The sequence below is a fragment of the Oncorhynchus gorbuscha genome, linkage group LG04 (assembly GCF_021184085.1).
Source record: "Oncorhynchus gorbuscha isolate QuinsamMale2020 ecotype Even-year linkage group LG04, OgorEven_v1.0, whole genome shotgun sequence".
Taxonomy (NCBI): Eukaryota; Metazoa; Chordata; class Actinopteri; order Salmoniformes; family Salmonidae; genus Oncorhynchus; species Oncorhynchus gorbuscha.
In genome coordinates, this window is record NC_060176.1 from 2,547,909 (window position 1) to 2,571,732 (window position 23,824).

General features: G+C 45.5%; 2 pseudogenes across 1 annotated transcript; both read right to left on the reverse strand.

The window, feature by feature from the left end:
- The window catches only part of LOC124033459, a 130,759-nt pseudogene that overhangs the window by 61,937 nt on the left and 44,998 nt on the right, over positions 1-23,824 (reverse strand).
- LOC124033524 lies at positions 1,117-13,907 on the reverse strand (annotated as a pseudogene). Its single transcript, XR_006838404.1, has 13 exons — positions 13,752-13,907; positions 13,110-13,223; positions 12,952-13,029; positions 12,669-12,794; positions 11,667-11,758; positions 10,290-10,367; positions 9,722-9,896; positions 9,216-9,394; positions 8,926-8,978; positions 7,110-7,207; positions 6,132-6,214; positions 5,778-5,836; positions 1,117-1,732 (listed from the first exon to the last, which is right to left on the reverse strand). The product of XR_006838404.1 is annotated as a COP9 signalosome complex subunit 2-like (transcript).

The window sequence follows — 23,824 nt, forward strand, 5'->3', positions numbered from 1 at the left end:
TTGATCTTTGTCCCTGTGTGCAATTGCAAACCGTAGTCTGGCTTTTACATGACGGTTTTGGAGTAGTGGCTTCTTCCTTGCTGAGCGGCCTTTCAGGTTATGTCGATATAGGACTTGTTTTACTGTGGATATAGATACTTTTCACCCGTTTCCTCCAGCATCTTCACAAGGTCCTTTGCTGTTGTTCTGAGATTGATTTGCACGTTTCGCACCAAAGTACGTTCATCTCTAGGAGACAAAACGCATCTTCTTCCTGAGCGGTATGACAGCTGCGTGGTCCCGTGGTGTTTATACTTGCATACTATTGTTTGTACAGATGAACGTGGTACTTTCAAGCGTTTGGACATTTCTCCCAAGGATGAACCAGACTTGCAGAGGTTAACAATTATTTTTCTGAGGTCTTGGCTGATTTCTTTTGATTTACCCATGATTTCAAGCAAAGAGGCGAGGCACTGAGTTTGAGAGCAGGCCTTGAAATACATCCACAGGTACACCTCCAATTGACTCAAATTATGTCAATTAGCCTATCAGAAGCTTCAAAGCCATGACATCATTTTTTGGAATTCTCCAAGCTAAAGGCACAGTCAACTTAGTGTATGTAAGCTTACGACCCACTGGAATTGTGATACAGTGAATTATAAGTTAAATAATTAGTCTGTAAACAATTGTTAGAAAAATGACTTGTGTCATGCACAAAGTAGATGTCCTGACCGACTTGCCAAAACTATAGTTTGTTAACAAGAAATTTGTCGAGTGGTTGAAAAACGAGTTTTAATTGCTACAACCAAAGTGTATGTAAACTTCCGACTTCAACTGTATGTCTAGCCTACAACACTGAATCAACTTTTGGATAATAATTCTAACAGATTTCTGCTTTGCTACTGTTCTGTATGCAATGTGATGGATGACATACATTTTCAGTGATGGGAGTCTATCTATCTATTCATAACTTTCTGCACACAAACAATTGACTAACACTAAGAACAGGAGTCTGTTGCAAATACCAAATAATACCGATATTTACAAATAATATAGTATGGAACCAATGTTAGCATGAGAGCTAAAAGGTAGACGGTATCTAGACCTACATAGAAATGTCATATACAGTAAACACAGTTGGAGAACATTAGTTTGTTTTATTCACAACAGCCAACGTGAATGCAATGCTGCCGCTACATGTTGTGAAAAAGGTTTCCCAACACCAGCTGCCAGTCAACAGGCACTAATAAACCATTGTGTTATTGTACTCAAACTGCCCACCACAAAAAAATACAGCACTTTTAAAAAGGTGTTGACAGTGATATTTCTTAAATCATTCTACTAAAGTCTTGTGAAAAACAAACACGAAGGGCTTGACGTAAACCGAGATGTCCCTTAAAGAGCGCTGATGTCTTCTAGAAAGCAGTATATCTCCTTCTCTAGGAAACGCAGTGTCAGATCACAAAACATCTCTGTGCTGCTGTGGAGCTCCTCTCCGCTCAGCCCATCCACACTGGATCGTCTGGTTTCTATTCTGACACATTGGAACAGTTGATGGAGATTCTCCTTCCTATCTTTCAGTGCTGTCCATTGTCACATCAGTCAGAATCATGTGAGTTTGCTGACGATGGCTTGGTTGAGAGAGTTGAGTTGTTTAGTCCATTTGTCTAAGGCAGTGTAGCGCGCCCCTCCTCTCTTCTGGTAGTCTAGCTCCAACAGCTGGTTGACCTGGTCGATACGGCCTTGGATGGTGCTACAGGGAGGAAACCACAGCACAAGAGAGAACAGAACAATGGTTCAATAAATACAACACAAGAATGGACATTGGCATCCTAGCAACATGACTAAACATTCTTTCCATCTTGGTCAGGAAAACATTTAGAAATGGATGAAACAATATTGTATAAAACAATGCATTTTTATATAAAAATGGGATCAACAACATCAATATTTGCATTTGATTATGGTTCAAATGACACAAATCACTGTGGATAGCATTAGCTGGAGTCATTGTTGAACTTCTTTCACTGTTTGGTTTCTGTCAAGCACCCGAACCACTGATATTTGTACTCTCTCTCAACCAATTATCACATCTACACTAAGCTTTCTGATGAACACATTCCACCACCTCCACATTTCACTACATACAGTACATATTCTGTTGAGCTCCGTGACAACGGTGGGAATGCAGTGTCAAATGTCAACTGTTCCAGTTGACTGGCTGTAGATCTGATCAGGCTGAGGGTAGTAAACAATGCACAGCAGTCTGCTACAGTAGCATGGGAAATAATAAAGACATACTAGATAAGATACCCGCAAACTGTTGATTTCTCCCAAAGTTTTATTTGCCCAACGTTTTGATCAATAGATCTTGATCCGGCTGACAAGGACCTTTGGGTCAAAACGTTGCACAAAAAAAAACTGCGGGAGCAATCAACAGTTTACAGGTATCTTTCATCAGTTTACTTCATGTAGCCTGCAAGTTACTGAATGTGTGCAATACACTACTTCTAAACTAAATAATGAAACCAGTAATAAATTACAGATCTGCAATAAATTAAACAGGGAAGAATAGCACCACAGAGACAGGGGGAGACAGAGAGAGAGAGAGACAGAGACTCATGCTGGCCTCCTGCATTCCTCAAGGTGCAGGGTGGAAACTATGAGGAACTGAGAAATTCAAATGATCCCCGTAGTAGACGAAACATGTCTTAACACACATGCACAAGAAACATGCTTTGCTTCGTCTTGTGATGCCTCTGTCAGCCAGGTACACTATAATATAATAATATATATGCCATTTAGCAGACGCTTTTATCCAAAGCGACTTACAGTCATGTGTGCATACATTCTACGTATGGGTGGTCCCGGGAATCGAACCCACTACCCTGGTGTTACAAGCGCCATGCTCTACCAACTGAGCTACAGAGGACCACTGAGTATACTAGGGCTGTCCCAACAACAAAAATAGTTTGTTTATTTTTACATATATAGACACACCCTATTGTTAGAATAAAATCAACTATATGTTGACTACTGAGCATGTCTGATGCTTTAAGCACTGCAATTAAAAATAAAGACACAAATTACCAAAGAGGGAGCCAGAGATCAATATAGCCTAACCAGAAAGACAAAAACCTATTCCCAACCAGACCCTCCTCTTCCCGCTGCTGCTGGCCTCTGCAGCTTCTGCCGTTAGGCTCCTGAAGTAGCCTGTAATAAGCTACACCAACGGTCATCACCCTTTTCTATGTGGATTGGAAAGTTATTGTATAATTTCTACTGATCTGCGTGCCAGTTATGATTTTAATATGCACATTTTTGTAAAACAGTTTAATTTATAATAAAGTCTTCAAATCTCAAAATCAATGTCATGTGGTCAATAAGAATTATACCTAATGAAAAAAGTAACTTCTATTGCCAATAGGTAAAAATAGCCTACATAATGCCAACAAATGAAAACACTGCAGCCCGCAGGTAGAAAAAAATCCTGATAAAAATAAATCTCCTATAAAATCACATGAAGTAATCAGGTGGGCCTTTATGACGTTTCCACCCGATCAGGTAATTACATTTTTCCCTCTTTCATGCCGAGTGGTTATCGAAAGAGCTGGAAATATTTTTTAAATAGGCTACGTTGAGAAACTATTTTCATTCTCAATGGATGTAAAAACAGACTTTGTTTACTTGCTGTTGAAGGCGAAGAAAACATTTATTTGAGAAGCTCCACAGTGATGGGGAGTTAAGACAATCAGAAATACTATCCGATCCCCAAATTGGCACACACTCGGCTAACAATGTGTCCATTCCTACAATGACAACGGTAAGACTGGAATAATAATATTGTGAACGCATTCAAATAAATGACAGTAACCAAACAATGTAGACCTCCAAACGAGCTTCAATGCCATAACACTTCTTCTGTGGCCTCCAACTGCTCTTAAACACTAGTAAAAACCACATGCATGCTATTCAACCGTTCGCTGCCTGCACCCGCACGCCTGACCAGCATCCCCACCCAGGATGGTTCCAACCTTGAATATGTGGACATCTATAAGTACCTAGGTGTCTGGCTAGACTGTAAACTCTCCTTCCAGACTCATTTCAAACATCTCCAATCCAAAATCAAATCAAGAGTCAGCTTTCTATTCCGCAACAAAGCCTCCTTCACTCACGCCGCCAAACTTACCCTAGTAAAACTGACTATCCTACCGATCCTCGACTTTGGCGATGTCATCTACAAAATTGCTTCCAACACTCTACTCAGCAAACTGGATGCAGTTTATCACAGTGCCATCCGTTTTGTCACTAAAGCACCTTATACCACCCACCACTGCGACTTGTATGCTCTAGTCGGCTGGCCCTCACTACATATTCGTCGCCAGACCCACTGGCTCCAGGTCATCTACAAGTCCATGCTAGGTAAAGCTCCGCCTTATCTCAGTTCACTGGTCACGATGGCAACACCCATCCGTAGCACGCGCTCCAGCAGGTGTATCTCACTGATCATCCCTAAAGCCAACACCTCATTTGGCTGCCTTTCGTTCCAGTACTCTGCTGCCTGTGACTGGAAAGAATTGCAAAAATCGCTGAAGTTGGAGACTTTTATCTCCCTCACAAACTTCAAACATCTGCTATCTGAGCAGCTAACCGATCGCTGCAGCTGTACATAGTCTATCGGTAAATAGCCCACCCAATTTTATCTACCTCATCCCCATACTGTTTTAATTTATTTACTTTTCTGCTTTTTTGCACACCAATATCTCTACCTGTACATGACCATCTGATCATTTATCACTCCAGTGTTAATCTGCAAAATTGTAATTATTCGCCTACCTCATGCACACAATGTATATAGACTCCCCTTTTTTTTCTACTGTGTTATTGACTTGTTAATTGTTTACTCCATGTGTAACTCTGTGTTGTCTGTTCACACTGCTATATGCTTTATCTTGGCCAGGTCGCAGTTGCAAATGAGAACTTGTTCTCAACTAGCCTACCTGGTTAAATAAAGGTGAAATAAAAAATAAATTAAAAAAAGATATGAAATGTTGGTCATTTATGGTAAATGTACTGCTGGTGATACTGGTGTACCATCCCGCGGCCTGCAATGGATTAGTCCAGTCAGACAGGAGTGAATCAGACAGGTGTCTCGTGTGTCATCATTCTTTAGAATATATTTACCACTACTCGACTGAAAAAAGATCCTGGTCCACCAACAGCCTATTGACCAAACAATGGACTAAATGGGGTAAGCCCTAGAGCACACAAAACATTAGGAACACCTTCCTAATATAGAGTTGCACCCTTCGCCCTTTGGCCCTCAGAACAGCCTCAATTCATCAGGGACTGGACTCTACAAGGTGTCGAAAGGGGATGCTGGCCCATGTTGAATCCAATGTTTCCTTCCCACAGTTGTGTCAAGTAGGCTGGATGTCCTTTGGGTGGTGGACCATCCTGATACACACAGGAAACCCATCAGCGATCCATGTCTCAAGGCTTTAAAATCCTTCTTTAACCAGTCTCATCCCCTTCATCTACACTGACTGAAGTGGATTTAACAAGTGAAATAAGGGGTCATAGCTTTCACCTGGTCAGTCTGTCAATGGAAGAGCACTCGGTGTCGTATATAAGAGGTATTCAGCCTCATAGAAATACGGAAGAGTCTCGAGAAAACATACAAGTCTTCCATGGCGTGAATGTCTGTTTGATGCAAAAAACTTTTCCTAACAGTGGATTCTACACTCCTAAATGGTAGTTTGGGCCACAGATCATATGCATGTCTAGGACAAACTTACTTGTCCAATATGCACTGCACCAACAAACTCTCCACGTCACAAACATCTATGTTCAGCTCCTGAGACAGAGGAGACAGAACACAGGGCGTTACACTTTGATCAATCCAAACAGCAACATCAGTGACCTAATAAATACATGATCTACTCAGCAAAGTTCATTATCAGATACATTATCAATACACACAGTGAAGTCAATGATTAACTCTAGCCTGGTCTCAGATGTGTTTGTGCTGTCCTACCAACTCTTATTGTAAAAATCATCATGCCAATGACCATATGAATTGGCAAAAAGCACACAAACAGATCTGGGACCAGGCTAGTTAGTCCACATGCCAGTGCTGTCCTCAGACTTACCTTAGAGATGAATGGGATGTGTATTCTAGTGTAAGGCTTGATGAGCGCGATAAGGACCTGGGTCCTGATGTTCCGCAGCAGCTCTGGAAAATAAGACAAAACAGCACTGATCAGAGTCTCTTCAGGGCACGCTCACCCCGTCCACCAGGGCACGCTCACCCCGTCCACCAGGGCACGCCACCCCGTCCACCAGGGCACGCTCACCCCGTCCACCAGGGCACGCTCACCCCGTCCACCAGGGCACGCTCACCCCGTCCACCAGGGCACCCTCACCCCGTCCACCAGGGCACCCTCACCCCGTCCAGGGCACCCTCACCCCGTCCACCAGGGCACCCTCACCCCGTCCACCAGGGCACCCTCACCCCGTCCACCAGGGCACCTCACCAGGGCACCTCACCCCGTCCACCAGGGCACCCTCACCCCGTCCCACCCCTCAGGGGCACCCTCACCCCGTCCACCAGGGCACCCCCCGTCCACCAGGGCACCCTCACCCCCACCAGGGCACCCTCACCCCGTCCACCAGGGCACCCTCACCCCGTCCACCAGGGCACCCTCACCCCGTCCACCAGGGCACCCTCACCCCGTCCACCAGGGCACCCTCACCCCGTCCACCAGGGCACCCTCACCCCCACCAGGGCACCCTCACCCCCGTCCACCAGGGCACCCTCACCCCGTCCACCAGGGCACCCTCACCCCGTCCACCAGGGCACCCTCACCCCGTCCACCAGGGCACCCTCACCCCGTCCACCAGGGCACCCTCACCCCGTCCACCAGGGCACCCTCACCCCGTCCACCAGGGGCACCCTCACCCACCCTCACCCTGTCCACCAGGGCACATCATCTCAATATGCAGATACTGGTACAGTTTGTCTCAAGTTTGTTGAAACCTCGTCTTCAATGCAATACTTCCATGTCTCGTTCATCAACAAATGTGAGAAAGCCCACACATATACACACAGGCACACAAACACCACTCACCCTCTATGTGTTCTCTGATGAAGGGGTCATCCATGATACTGCTATGGTTGGTCTTCAGTATCTTCTCAAACTCTGTGATGTCATTATTCTGATAGGAGCTGAGAGTAGACACACAACAGTAGAACAGTCACTGGGTTAGAATAATGACATTACAATCCATAAAATAATGACAGACAGTTGAAGCCAGAAGTTTTCATACACCTTAGCCAAATACATTTATTCTTACTTTCACAATTCCTGACATTTAATCGTTGCAATAATTACCTGTTTTAGGTCAGTTAGGATCACCACTTTATTTTAAGAATGTGAAATGTCTATAATGTCTATAGAATAATAGTAGAGAGTGATTTATTTCAGCTTTTCTTTCATCACATTCCCAGTGGGTCAGAAGCTTACATACACTCAATTAGAATTTGGTAGCATTGCCTTTAAATTGTCTAACTAAGGTCAAACGTTTTGGGTAGCCTTCCACAAGCTTCCCACAATAAGTTGGGTGAATTTTGGCCCATTCCTCCTGACAGAGCTGGTGTAATTGAGTCAGGTTTGTAGGCATCCTTGCTCACACACGATTTTTCAATACCTTGACTTTGTTGTCCTTAAGCCATTTTGCCACAACTTTAGAAGTATGCTTGGGGTCATTGTCCATTTGGAAGACTCATTTGTGACCAAGCTTTAACTTCTTGACTGATGTCTTGAGATGTTGCTTCAATATATCCACACAATTGTCCTTCCTCATAATGCCATCTATTTTGTGAAGTGCACCAGTCCCACCTGCAGCAAAGTACCCCAACAACATGATGCTGCCACCCCTGTGCTTCACGGTTGGGATGGTGTTCTTCGCCTTGCAAGCCTCCTCCTTTTCCCTCCAAACATAGTGATGGTCATTATGGCCAAACAGTTATTATTGTTTCATCAGACTAGAGGACATTTCTCCAAAAAGTATGATCTTTGTCCCCATGTGCAGTTGCAAACCGTAGTCTGGCTTTTTTATGGCGGTTTTGGAGCAGTGACTTCTTCCTTGCCGAGCGGCCTTTCAGGTTATGCTGATATAGGACCCGTTTTACTGTGGATACAGATACTTTTGTACCTGTTTCCTCCAGCATCTTCACAAGGTCCTTTGCTGTTGTTCTGGGATTGATTTATACTTTTCGCACCAAAGTACGTTCATCTCTAGGAGACAAAAGGCGTCTCCTTCCTGAGCAGTATGATGGCTGCGTGGTCCCATGGTGTTAAGGGAGGAGACCAGAGCTAAAGAGCAAATGGCTTTCAAATGGGCTTTTTATGGTCGATGCCATTCAATCCAGCATCCACTGTGTTAAGGAATGTGGAGCCCGTGAACGGTAGGGCATTCATGCTTCTCACACTGTTCAGAGCAGACATACCAGAAACCCCTCTCCAGAAACCAGTCATCGTCTGGGAAACAAACACGAGCTCACGGAGGCCTCAGCCTTGTTTTACATTTTGAGAGACAGGTGTCAGAGCCACAGCCTAGGAGCGGTTCCATTTCCTTCTGCAATTGCATCAAAATCACAGAGCAGACCCTCTGTGTCGTGGATCCCAGACTGATCATAAATGAGGTCGAAGAGACGCCACAGCTGAACCCGTGGTTAAAGGGTATCTTCACTATGTTTCACCTCCATCAACCACTTATTTGTGATGTAAAACAATAACAGTTTGGGTCGACTGACAACTCAGCACAAATAAGTGGAAATAGGTTGTACATAGTGACGTTATTGTTTAACTGATGCCTTGGCTTTCTACCCTAAAATATCAGCAACACCGCCATGGATGACTAGAAGCACACACATGCTCTTACCTTACTAGATTTGTCATGGCCAAGATCTCTGGGTCGTTTTTATAGGGTTTGGCCTGTCACAGAAAAACACAATAAGAACAGGCACTGTAATACAACACTTTATCAAGCAGTGTTTGCTGCAGGTGATTTGAATGTGATTAATGCAATGTTGCCTCCAACAATATAAAGGTACGGGATGCATCCACCACGTGTATGGTTCCATAATGATAATGTTAGTAATTGCTCTAAGGGGATAAATAACATTTAAATTAACTGGACTTAAACTAAACTGAATTGAATGAGTGTTGTACCTCCTGTGAGTCGAAAGGGTTGATTCCAGACTTCATGAGCATGTTGGCCAGCACCAGGTACTTCAGACAGGTGGTTCTCCTGGGGCTGCCTGACTCATCGTAGTTCTTAAACGCCTCAAAGAAGTCTGTGTGGGCCTTCTCAAACTCCCCCTCTCTCAGGTGCATCTTACCCCCACACTCTGGGAAGGGGACAAAACAGGAACAGGCCTGTTAGTACATCACATAAACACACGCAGTGACTGACACACACACATCTTTTTACCATCTTATACAATATTATCGGTTTTATCCACGATAGTGGCAAACCTCCCCGAGTTTTCCTACACGTCAGTTTACAAGGCGTAACCATAGAATTACTATTCGAAGGGGGATTCTTTTTCTACGGTCAATGTAGTTATTCAATGTAAACCGCTGTGTGTGTGGCTCCAATGCAATAAATGTAAAATATAATAATGTTGACAGCTATGCTGCCTTCAGGGTTTCATCTGTCTACGGTGGAAACACACCCCTGATGACTCCCATAATGAGTGGGTGAGGGATAGCAGACTTGATGTGCAGGGACTGTTCATACAGGGCCTTCAGCTTCTTGTTGTTCTTCTGGGCTGTGTACATCTGGATCTCCAGAGCATAGATCTCCAGGAGCTGGGTGCCTTTCTTTAGGTCGTCCTCCCCGTCATCTGTCTAGAGAGAGACATAGATATACACCATTACAGATCACACACACACATAAAAGACCATAGATCCCCAATATCCTTTGTCTGCACTGCACATAGATATAGAACTTAACAGATCAGATATGCACATAACAGACCACAGATCTTCAACATTGTCTGTCTGCAGTGCACATAGATACAGATATACCACATAATAGATCAGATATACACATAACATACCATATAAATGCAACATCATCTGTCTCCAGTGCACATAGATATACAACATAACAGATCATACCAGTATACAACAACAACAAAAATACTGCTAGCAGCCATATTGGGAACTTAGCTACTCAGATGGCTGTGTAAACCCCATCAGACTAAGCGTTGTCTCAGACTACCACCTGTCTTACTGTACCTGACAGGATTGGTGCAGCTGTCTGAGGATCTTCTGTAACTTCCCAAATTCCTCCCTCTCCAGGTACAGCTTGCCCAGCTGAGAGACAACAAGAGGACTTTAGTTAAAACAGGCTGAGAGACAACAAGGACTTTAGTTAAAACAGGCTGAGAGACAACCAGAGGACTTTAGTTAAAACAGGCTGAGAGACAACCAGAGGACTTTAGTTAAAACAGGCTGAGAGACAACCAGAGGACTTTAGTTAAAACAGGCTGAGAGACAACCAGAGGACTTTAGTTAAAACAGGCTGAGAGACAACCAGAGGACGACAGTTAAAACAGGCTGAGAGACAACACAGAGGACTTTAGTTAAAACAGGCTGAGAGACAACCAGAGGACTTTAGTTAAAACAGGCTGAGAGACAACCAGAGGACTTTAGTTAAAACAGGCTGAGAGACAACCAGAGGATGACAGTTAAAACAGGCTGAGAGACAACCAGAGGACGACAGTTAAAACAGGCTGAGAGACAACACAAGGACGACAGTTAAAACAGGCTGAGAGACAACCAGAGGACTTTAGTTAAAACAGGCTGAGAGACAACCAGAGGACTTTAGTTAAAACAAGCTGAGAGACAACCAGAGGACTTTAGTTAAAACAGGCTGAGAGACAACCAGAGGACAGTTAAAACAGGCTGAGAGACAACCAGAGGACTTTAGTTAAAACAGGCTGAGAGACAACACAGAGGACTTTAGTTAAAACAGGCTGAGAGACAACCAGAGGACTTTAGTTAAAACAGGCTGAGAGACAACCAGAGGACTTTAGTTAAAACAGGCTGAGAGACAACACGAGGACTTTAGTTAAAACAGGCTGAGAGACAACAAGAGGACTTTAGTTAAAACAGGCTGAGAGACAACCAGAGGACTTAACAGGCTGAGAGACAACCAGAGGACTTTAGTTAAAACAGGCTGAGAGACAACACAAGGATGACAGTTAACAGGCTGAGAGACAACCAGAGGACGACAGTTAACAGGCTGAGAGACAACCAGAGGACGACAGTTAACAGGCTGAGAGACAACCAGAGGACGACAGTTAACAGGCTGAGAGACAACCAGAGGACAACAGTTAAAACAGGCTGAGAGACAACAACAACTTCTAGAAAATCCCAAACACAGAGGCCTGACAAACTGCCAGATCAGATATTGTCCTACCCATAGAAATAAACAGAAACATTGTGTACTACATGCATATGTCCCAATTCTCACTTGTTCACTTCACTTTATTGATTTGTGAGGAAATTACTAGTCCCTGACTCCACCAATCCACTGCTTTTTGATTTTTGTGGGAAGTAGTGACTGAGTGCACACTAGGAAAAAGCTGATATTATTTTGACACACCCTACCTTTGTGTTAGTTTTGAACCAGAGTCTGTCGTTCTTGGCATCCTTCAGAGCAGATCCAGCGTTGTTTCATAAAACTCCTGCAGCAGGTCCATCTGTGACACATAAAACAACCAACCACAGCCCACATTAACACCTCAGTCATCTAGAACATGAACTCAGTCACCTGAACACCAATCCACTCATCTTTTGTAGACCATGACTGAGTGCTCAGCCTAAGCTGATTAACACCCTACAGTCATTAGACCATGAACCTCAGCCTACATTAACATCCTTCAGTCATCGTAGAACATGAACCTCAGCCTACATTAACACCTCAGTCATCAGACCATGAACCTCAGCCTACATTAACACCTGTCATCAGAACATCAGCCTACATTAACACCTCAGTCATCCAGCTCATGAACCTCAGCCTACATTAACACCTCAGTCATCTAGAACATGAACCTCAGCCTACATTAACACCTCAGTCATCTAGAACATGAACCTCAGCCTACATTAACACCTCAGTCATCCAGCTCATGAACCTCAGCCAACATTAACACCTCAGTCATCTAGAACCATGAACCTCAGCCTACATTAACACCTGTCATCCAGAACATGAACCTCAGCCTACATTAACACATCAGTCATGTAGAACATGAACCTCAGCCTACATTAACACCTCAGTCATTAACACATAGAACATGAACCTCAGCCTACATTAACACCTCAGTCATCTAGAACATGAACCTCAGCCTACATTAACACCTCAGTCATCTAGAACATGAACCTCAGAACATGGAACCACTGCCACCACTTCATTCATACCAATAGGACTGACCCAGAGTCAGTAACTTTATTGGCCACATAAGACAAAAGTTGTAAGTAATTGATATTGATAAAAAATTTTTTTTTTTATGGAATAACAAACAGTTCACATCACTTGAGATTTGAGCGAAAATAAAGATCTGAGCTTTGAGGCCAAAAACCCTTTTCTTCTAGTTCCAGGTATTGCGTCTATACCTGTTTGGAGGTGGAGATGTAGTCTAGGATGGAGTTGATGGACTTCTCTGAGTAGTTTCTGGTCACAGCGCTCCTGATGTACGTCAACAGCTGCTTGTACCGAGACATCATCTCTGGGAAGTTGGTCTGCAGGACACACACAGTTCGACAGGAGACAGGGCATTGAAGTTGCAGTGGGAATGACAGTATGTCATAAAGAAAAACTCACAAGCACTAATCATACGGACTCAGAGATGGAGAGTAGACATTTTGAGACAACACCACAGAGCATTTAATTTCTTACTAGCTTGAAGTTGATTTTGATCATCTGTTTTAGGGCTTTGAACCCCCATTCTCCCTTCTCTCCCTCCAGCTCCAATACCTGCCAATAGAGAGTATACATTACCATCGTACACTCATCAATCTGTGAGTGAGTGGAGCGAGTGAGTAGCCAGTACCCACCTTCTGAAAGCTGTTGAGAGCTGCTTTGGGGTCATCCTCCTTCAGTGCTTTGGAATTGTAGTACTGGTTTTCCAAGTCGACATTTGGCTCTGAGTTACTGTCCTCTGAATATTCCTGGGTTAGACATAAACTCAGGACATAAGTTAGCTGGCTATGAGTTAACACAACAAAAATTGATAACGTGACAGAGATGTTATGACTGGGATAACGGCTTGCCATAGTTGTTTACTAATGAGTCTAAGTAACTAGCTGTTTTCTCTAACCAGCAACGGCGCATGCGCGGCCACAGGGTAGTTATCTACACCTAGCTATCTAAACGGTTGTATTTTTGTGGCTAGCTATGGTAACATAACATGCTATAATAAATTGACGAGTAAAGCTAACTCAGTATACTATAGCAAACTCAGTTTCCCCCATGCCAAGCAGCCGAGCTTAGCTAGCACTAGCAGCAACTCTGCAAGCTATCCTGGCCTTTATGCTAACGTTAGCTGAACTAGCTATCTATCTAGGTAGTTTAGCTACCTAACTAGCTAACTCCCCTGCTCCGACCTAGCTAATGAAAATATACTAGCTAAGGAAACAGCTCTGATTAAACATCAAAAAACAAGGAAATAGAAACGTATTATGTAAACTTACGCTTACCAGATCATAATCTTCTTCATCGTCGCACATGAAATCATCTTCCATGTCAGACATCTTGACGGGTCTTCGGAGACAACAAACACATCGCAGCTCTACAGCGCCACCAAACACTACGCCGGTTTCAGCATAGTACTGCATTATTCTTTCTGGTATTGTAGTTCGCTTTTCTACCGGACGCTGTCGCTGTCACATCACAGTATAGATCTGTAACATTTCTAGTCTTTTCAATTAATTCAATTTGACTCACTGATAACTATCTTACCTTATCATCCTAGAAATAGCCATAAAAAACTTACATCACAAATCAAAGGGACAAGCATGAGGACCATGATGTATTTATGAAGTCTTACCCTGCCTTACCTCCCTAATCTTACCTCATTTACACACACTATAGATTTTTTCCTATTGTGTTATTGACTGTACATTTGTTTATTCCATGTGTAACTCTGTGTTGTTGTTTGTGTCACACTACTTTGCTTTATCTTGGCCAGGTCGCAGTTGTTAATGAGAACTTGTACTGGACTACCTGGTTAAATACAGGTGAAATAAAATATTTAAAAAGTCTACCGGATATATCAGGGACTCGTCCCTATTGTAAAACTGAAGAGTGCAGAGATGGTAGTGTGTGTGTGTGTGTGTGTGTGTGTGTGTGTGTGTGTGTGTGTGTGTGTGTGTGTGTGTGTGTGTGTGTGTGTGTGTGTGTGTGTGTGTGTGTGTGTGTGTGTGTGTGTGTGTGTGGAGGGGGAGTCATATCAACCTTCGCTCTCTCTCCCCCGCTACTCTCTCCTCTTCCATCCTATCATCTCTTCCCTCTGCTCAAACCTTCTCCAACCTATCTCCTGATTCTGCCTCCTCAACCCTCCTCTCCTCCCTTTCTGCATCCTTTGACTCTCTATGTCCCCTATCTTCCAGGCCGGCTCGGTCCTCCCTCCCGCTCCGTGGCTTGACGACTCAATGCGAGCTCACAGAACAGGGCTCCGGAAGGCCGAGCGGAAATGGAGGAAAACTCGCCTCCCTGCGGACCTGGCATCCTTTCACTCCCTCCTCTCTACATTTTCCTCCTCTGTCTCTGCTGCTAAAGCCACTTTCTACCACTCTAAATTCCAAGCATCTGCCTCTAACCCTAGGAAGCTCTTTGCCACATTCTCCTCCCTCCTGAATCCTCCTCCCCCCACTCCTCCTCTCTGCAGATGACTTCGTCAACCATTTTGAAAAGAAGGTCGACGACATCCGATCCTCGTTTGCTAAGTCAAACGACACCGCTGGTTCTGCTCACACTGCCCTACCCTGTGCTCTGACCTCTTTCTCCCCTCTCTCTCCAGATGAAATCTCGCGTCTTGTGACGGCCGGCCGCCCAACAACCTGCCCGCTTGACCCTATCCCCTCCTCTCTTCTCCAGACCATTTCCGGAGACCTTCTCCCTTACCTCACCTCGCTCATCAACTCATCCCTGACCGCTGGCTACGTCCCTTCCGTCTTCAAGAGAGCGAGAGTTGCACCCTTCTGAAAAAACCTACACTCGATCCCTCCGATGTCAACAATTACAGACCAGTATCCCTTCTTTCTTTTCTCTCCAAAACTCTTGAACGTGCCGTCCTTGGCCAGCTCTCCCGCTATCTCTCTCTGAATGACCTTCTTGATCCAAATCAGTCAGGTTTCAAGACTAGTCATTCAACTGAGACTGCTCTTCTCTGTATCACGGAGGCGCTCCGCACTGCTAAAGCTAACTCTCTCTCCTCTGCTCTCATCCTTCTAGATCTATCGGCTGCCTTCGATACTGTGAACCATCAGATCCTCCTCTCCACCCTCTCCGAGTTGGGCATCTCCGGCGCGGCCCACGCTTGGATTGCGTCCTACCTGACAGGTCGCTCCTACCAGGTGGCGTGGCGAGAATCTGTCTCCTCACCACGCGCTCTCACCACTGGTGTCCCCCAGGGCTCTGTTCTAGGCCCTCTCCTATTCTCGCTATACACCAAGTCACTTGGCTCTGTCATAACCTCACATGGTCTCTCCTATCATTGCTATGCAGACGACACACAATTAATCTTCTCCTTTCCCCCTTCTGATGACCAGGTGGCGAATCGCATCTCTGCATGTCTGGCAGACATATCAGTGTGGATGACGGATCACCACCTCAAGCTGAACTTCGGCAAGACGGAGCTGCTCTTCCTCCCGGGAAGGACTGCCCGTTCCATGATCTCGCCATCACGGTTGACAACTCCATTGTGTCCTCCTCCCAGAGCGCTAAGAACCTTGGCGTGATCCTGGACAACAAACTGTCGTTCTCAACTAACATCAAGGCGGTGGCCCGTTCCTGTAGGTTCATGCTCTACAACATCCGCAGAGTACGACCCTGCCTCACACAGGAAGCGGCGCAGGTCCTAATCCAGGCACTTGTCATCTCCCGTCTGGATTACTGCAACTCGCTGTTGGCTGGGCTCCCTGCCTGTGCCATTAAACCCCTACAACTCATCCAGAACGCCGCAGCCCGTCTAGTGTTCAACCTTCCCAAGTTCTCTCACGTCACCCCGCTCCTCCGCTCTCTCCACTGGCTTCCAGTTGAAGCTCGCATCCGCTACAAGACCATGGTGCTTGCCTACGGAGCTGTGAGGGGAACGGCACCTCAGTACCTCCAGGCTCTGATCAGGCCCTACACCCAAATAAGGGCACTGCGTTCATCCACCTCTGGCCTGCTCGCCTCCCTACCACTGAGGAAGTACAGTTCCCGCTCAGCTCAGTCAAAACTGTTCGCTGCTCTGGCTCCCCAATGGTGGAACAAACTCCCTCACGACGCCAGGACAGCGGAGTCAATTACCACCTTCCGGAGACACCTGAAACCCCACCTCTTTAAGGAATACCTAGGATAGGATAAAGTAATCCTTCTCACCCTCCCCCCCTTAAAATATTTAGATGCACTATTGTAAAGTGGTTGTTCCACTGGATGTCATAAGGTGAATGCACCAATTTGTAAGTCGCTCTGGATAAGAGCGTCTGCTAAATGACTTAAATGTAAATGTAAATATATATACACACAAATGTGCGATTTTTGGTTCCAACCGCCGTGTCTTTGTGAGACGCAGAGTAGGTGAACGGAAAAGCATTCCTCTTGAAGCTGGTTGAGAGAATGCCAAAATGGTGGCTACTTTGAAGAATCTAAAATATCAAATATATTTTGATTTGTTTGTTTGACACTTTTTTGGTTACTAGATGATTCCATATGTGTTATTTCATAGTTTTGATGTCTTCACTATTATTCTACAATGTAGAAAATAGTAAAAATAAAGAAAAACCCTTGAATGAGTAGATGTGTCCAAACTTTTGACTGGTACTGTACATACACACACATTGACAGGGGCTGAGTCACTGGCTTACTGGTGCTCTTTCATGCCGTCCCTAGGAGGGGTGCGTCACTTGAGTGGGTTGAGTCACTGATGTGATCTTCCTGTCTGGGTTGGCGCCCCCCTTGGGTTGTGCCGTGGCGGAGATCTTTGTGGGCTATACTCGGCCTTGTCTCAGGATGGTAAGTTGGTGGTTGAAGATATCCCTCTAGTGGTGTGGGGGCTGTGCTTCGGCAAAGTGGGTGGGGCTATATCGTTCCTGTTTGGCCCTGTCCGGGGGTATCATCGGATGGGGCCACAGTGTCTCCTGACCCCTCCTGTCTCTGCCTCCAGTATTTATGCTGCAGTAGTTTATGTGTCGGGGGGCTAGGGTCAGTTTGTTATATCTGGAGTACTTCTCCTGTCTTATCCGGTGTCCTGTGTGAATTTAAGTCTGCTCTCTCTAATTCTCTCTTTCTCTCTTTCTTTCTCTCTCTCGGAGGACCTGAGCCCTAAGACCATGCCTCAGGACTACCTGGCATGATGACTCCTTGCTGTCCCCAGTCCACCTGGCCGTGCTGCTGCTCCAGTTTCAACTGTTCTGCCTGCGGCTATGGAATCCTGACCTGTTCACCGGACGTGCTACCTGTCCCAGACCTGCTGTTTTCAACTCTCTAGAGACAGCAGGAGTGGTAGAGATACTCTTAATGATCGGCTATGAAAAGCCAACTGACATTTACTCCTGTGGTGCTGACTTGCTGCACCCTCGACAACTACTGTGATTATTATTATTTGACCATGCTGGTCATTTATGAACATTTGAACATCTTAGCCATGTTCTGTTATAATCTCCACCCGGCACAGCCAGAAGAGGACTTGCCACCCCTCATAGCCTGGTTCCTCTCTAGGTTTCTTCCTAGGTTTTGGCCTTTCTAGGGAGTTTTTCCTAGCCACCGTGCTTCTACACCTGCATTGCTTGCTGTTTGGGGTTTTAAGGCTGGGTTTCTGTACAGCACTTTGAGAATTCAGCTGATGTACGAAGGGCTATATAAATACATTTGATACATTTGATTTGATTTGATTGACCCAGTTGCAATCCCACACTGAGAAATGGGTCTGAACCATGACAAGAGGTTTTCAGCATTTTGATAGGGTCAAATCATTTGTTTAAAGGGATTTCAACAGGCCAGTCTCTGGGGTTACTCAGAGAAAAAAACACCCTTGGCAGAGTTGGTTTGTTCTCAGCAGTGAGGACTCACTGAGGTATGAACTATGAATGTGGATCTATTGGAGTGTTTTTTACGAACATTGCGTGATAACTCTGGGAGGCCGTTTCTGAATAGAGTGGAATCAACCCTGTGGATCAGGTTTAAAAATATTTCATGACCATTTTAAAACAGTGTTGGCTGCCACTCTATCACACACACACACACACACACACACACACACACACACACACACACACACACACACACACACACACACACACACACACACACACACACACACACACACACACACACACACACACACACACACACACACACACACACACACACACACACACACACACACACACACACACACACACACACACACACACACACACACACACACACACACAGTGTTGGCTGCCACTAACATGTGTCCTGTCTGTAATCTCTCTCTCCCTCACTAAGGAGCTTGTTTTACACCAGACTCACAAACATATTTTATTACTAAAGAGATTCCTTTTCCTTCTAATTTAAGAAAGAGGCCTGAGACGTGTCATAACCGCATTGTGGAAGACAGAAGAGCTTTAGTTGGTTATTCTGGACCCGTTGGAGCATAATATTTATAATATCATCTGATGGATCCAGCACCAGAGAAAGGAGAGCAGGGCGGGATGTGTCAGCATGTTGTTACTGGGAAACAGGGCTCCTTTGTCACAATATCCAGTGTGTGTGTGCAGAGATGGGCAAAAATGACAAAATACCCTAAAGACTAATGTATCAAAACAAAATACAACAATAACCTCAACAACATTCTTAGTAACGGTAACAACAAAAACCCATTTGACTTGCTATGACTCTGATATGTGGTTGTTTATCTACTTTAGTTGAATGCACTGACTGCATGTCGCTCTGGATGCTAAATGACCAAAATGCAAATGTAAAAATGACCACTTGGAAAGCATGGATATTATTATTCTAATAAGCCACACCCCTTCAGATGGACAAAGATACAGCAACATGTATCTTGTAATAAAATACCCTAAAGAATGTAGGAAAATAACATGCCAAATACTGTTGTCAACAATACATTTTTATAAAGATATTTACTTTCAAAATACAGAAAATACATAATAGACAGACTATTTCAGTCAGATGTCCTGTGCAGTTAGAAATGGAACAAATACATGTGTGAACCAAGCGCCTTTTCAATTTCACCTTATTTTAGAAGAAATAGTCCATTTTCTATCAGGACTGTTGAAAAGTATTTTGTATTTTGAAAATACATAATACAGCTATCTAAAGTATCTTGTTACAAAATACACTGGAATATAGTTCAGGCCAGTGAAATACAGATTACAAAATACTCAAAAGTAATTTAAATATGCATTTTAAATACATGTAACATAAATACTGCCTCTGGTCTCTCTCTCTGGGCCTGTGCTCAGTGATCAAACCAGCTCTGGTCTCTCTGGGCCTGTGATCAGTGATCAGACCAGCTCTGGTCTCTCTCTTGTGGCCTGTGATCAGCCCAGCTCTGGTCTCTCTCTCCTGGCCTGTGATCAGTAATCAGACCAGCTCTGGTCTCTCTCTCGTGGCCTGTGATGAGTGATCAGAACAACTCTGGTCTCTCTGTCTGGGCCTGTGATCAGTGATCAGACCAGCTCTGGTCTCTCTCTCTCTGGGTCTGTGATCAGTAATCAGACCAGCTCTGGTTTCTCTCTCTGGGTCTGTGATCAGTAATCAGACCAGCTCTGGTCTCTCTCTCTTGGCCTGTGATCAGTAATCAGCCCAGCTTTGGTCTCTCTCTCTGGGTCTGTGATCAATGATCAGCCCAGCTCTGGTCTCTCTCTCTGGGTCTGTGATCAGTAATCAGCCCAGCTCTGGTCTCTCTCTCTGGGCCTGTGATCAGTAATCAGCCCATCTCTGGTCTCTCTCTCTGGGCCTGTGATCAGTGATCAGCCCAGCTCTGGTCTCTCTCTCTCTCTGGGTCTGTGATCAGTAATCAGACCAGCTCTGGTCTCTCTCTCTTGGCCTGTGATCAGTAATCAGCCCAGCTTTGGTCTCTCTCTCTGGGTCTGTGATCAATGATCAGCCCAGCTCTGGTCTCTCTCTCTGGGTCTGTGATCAGTAATCAGCCCAGCTCTGGTCTCTCTCTCTCATGGCCTGTGATCAGTGATCAGCCCAGCTCTGGTCTCTCTCTCTTGGACTGTGATCAGTAATCAGCCCATCTCTGGTCTCTCTCTCTGGGCCTGTGATCAGTGATCAGCCCAGCTCTGGTCTCTCTCTCTCTCTGGGTCTGTGATCAGTTATCAGCCCAGCTCTGGTCTCTCTCTCTGGGCCTGTAATCAGTGATCAGCCCATCTCTGGTCTCTCTCTCTGGGCCTGTGATCAGTGATCAGCCCAGCTCTGGTCTCTCTTTCTCTGGGTCTGTGATCAGTGATCAGCCCAGCTCTGGTCTCTCTAGGTCTGTGATCAGTAATCAGCCCAGCTCTGGTCTCTCTCTCTCTCGTGGCCTGTGATCAGTGACCAGCCCAGCTCTGGTCTCTCTCTCTCTTGGACTGTGATCGGTAATCAGCCCATCTCTGGTCTCTCTCTCTGGGCCTGTGATCAGTGATCAGCCCAGCTCTGGTCTCTCTCTCTGGGCCTGTGATCAGTAATCAGCCCAGCTCTGGTCTCTCTCTCTCTCTGGGCCTGTGAGTCAACTCAGCCAGACTTCTCATTATCACACTGACTCACATTGTCTGTCTGTGATGAATAAGACCATTTCACCAACCTGCTAACATCAACCTACTGGGTAACATCAACCAATAATGATTAATTGACAGTCTCTATGGATACATGCTTCAAGCTTCTCTTCCTCCATCCCCAATACCTGCCAATGGAGAGATTAAATAACCACCATCAATTTGGTGTGTGTGTGTGTGTGCTCGCATGTATGAGTTGATTGTGAGTGTGTGTGTGTGTGTGCGCGCATGTATGAGTTGATTGTGAGTGTGTGTGTGTGTGCGCGCATGTATGAGTTGATTGTGAGTGTGTGTGTGTGCACGCATGTATGAGTTGATTGTGAGTGTGTGTGTGTGCACGCTGCCTGTGTATACGCTGCCTGTGTATATTTGTGTGTTATTATAAACCTCTCCTCTCACCTCTCTCTCTCTCTCTCTGGTGATTCATGTAATAACTTTAAAACATGGATATTATTCCCCAACCTCTAATGTAAACAACAGGGTTTATCTGCCGTTTCATTTGGGGTTGTCAAAAACGGCTTCAGGCTGCAGTTAATAATGCTGATCCAGTAAATGTAATCTTGTTTCTGACAGTTCCTTAAACATTAGCAGCCCCTTTAATGTGTCTCCAACAGGGCAGCTGGCAAACATGGAAACCACCATGGCCCTGTGTCCTCTACCCAGTATGCAGTCTGATTTTACACTTCTCTCTAAATGTGTTTATCTAGGAAAGAGCTCACGGAAGGGGCCCTAACTCTCTTACACACACACACAGATACACACGCACACACACAGCAACAAGAAAACAGAATGTCTAGTCACGCATCTTGGGCAGGTTAGGGAGGGAACACAGCTCTGATGACCCTGGGGTTCTGGCATGGAGAAGAGAGAGGAAGAGCACACACACACACACACACACACACACACACACACACACACACACACACACACACACACACACACACACACACACACACACACACACACACACACACACACACACACACACACACACACACACACACACACACACACACACACACACACACACATATGCACAAACACACACACACTCTCCCTACCTCGTGCCCCTCTCCCTCCCTCTCTTTCTCTCTCCCCCTCTCCTCTCCATGCCAGAACCCCAGGGTCATCAGAGCTGTGTTCCCTCCCTAACCTGCCCAAGATGCGTGACTAGACATTCTGTTTTTTTTGTTGCTGTGTTTTTTTACAAGGTAGAAGCGTGTCTTACTTTTATACAGCAATTTGTGTTCGGCAGTGATGTTATTGCACTTCAAACCCGGCTTGGAGAGCAGAAAACACACTGCTGCCAAGTCCACACACCCCCTCTCCACATCGCACGCGAGCTGGCTGTGGTATGTGTCTGATAAGGGGTGTGTAGGTGGTTGAGGTTTAGGGGTGGGGTGTGGATGTGGGGGTACTGTATGTGTTAGTGAGGGTGTGTATGTGGGGGTTTAGTGTGTATGTGTGTGCTGGGTAGAGGGGTGTGTACATGCATGTGCTTGTGAAGTGTACGTTTGTAGTGTAAAGGGGTGTGTGTTGGTCAGGTAGAGTGTGTTTGTAGTGTAAAGGGGTGTGTGTTGGTCAGGTAGAGTGTGTTTGTAGTATATAGGGGGTGTGTTGGTCAGGTAGAGTGTGTTTGTAGTATATAGGGGTGTGTTGGTCAGGTAGAGTGTGTTTGTAGTGTAAAGGGGTGTGTGTTGGTCAGGTAGAGTGTGTTTGTAGTATAAAGGGGTGGGTTGGTCAGGTAGAGTGTGTTTGTAGTATAAAGGGGTGTGTGTTGGTCAGGTGTAGAGTGTGTTTGTAGTGTAAAGGGTGTGTGTTGGTCAGGTAGAGTGTGTTTGTAGTGTAAAGGGGTGTGTGTTGGTCAGGTAGAGTGTGTTTGTAGTGTAAAGGGGTGTGTGTTGGTCAGGTAGAGTGTGTTTTGTGTAAAGGGGTGTGTGTTGGTCAGGTAGAGTGTGTTTGTAGTAGAAAGGGGTGTGTGTTGGTCAGGTAGAGTGTGTTTGTAGTATAAAGGGTGTGTGTTGGTCAGGTAGAGTGTGTTTGTAGTATAAAGGGGTGTGTGTTGGTCAGGTAGAGTGTGTTTGTAGTGTAAAGGGGTGTGTGTTGGTCAGGTAGAGTGTGTTTGTAGTATAAAGGGGTGTGTGTTTGGTTCGGTAGAGTGTGTTTGTAGTGTAAAGGGGTGTGTTGGTCAGGTGGAGTGTGTTTGCAGTATAAAGGGGGGTTTGGTGTTGGTCAGGTAGAGTGTGTTTGTAGTGTAAAGGGGTGTGTGTTGGTCATGGCTGGGGAGAGGTATATGGCTGGGGAGAGGTATATGGTTGGGGAGGGGTATATGTGTCTGGGGAGGGGTATATGGCTGGGGAGGTATATGGCTGGGGAGGGGTATATGGCTGGGGGAGGGGTATATGGCTGGGGAGGGCTATATGGCTGGGGAGGGGTATATGGCTGGGGAGAGGTATATGGCTGGGGAGGGGGTATAGCTGGGGAGGGGTATATGGCTGGGGAGGGGTATATGACTGGGGAGAGGTATATGACTGGGGAGAGGTATATGGCTGGGGATGGGTATATGGCTGGGGAGAGGTATATGACTGGGGAGAGGTTATGGCTGGGGAGAGGTATAAGGCTGGGGAGGGGTATATGACTGGGGAGAGGTATATAGACTGGGGAGAGGGGGAGAGGTATATGGCTGGGGATAGGTATATGACTGGGGAGAGGTATATGGCTGGGGAGGTATATGACTGGGGGAGAGGTATATGGCTGGGGATAGGTATATGACTGGGGAGAGGTATATGGCTGGGGAG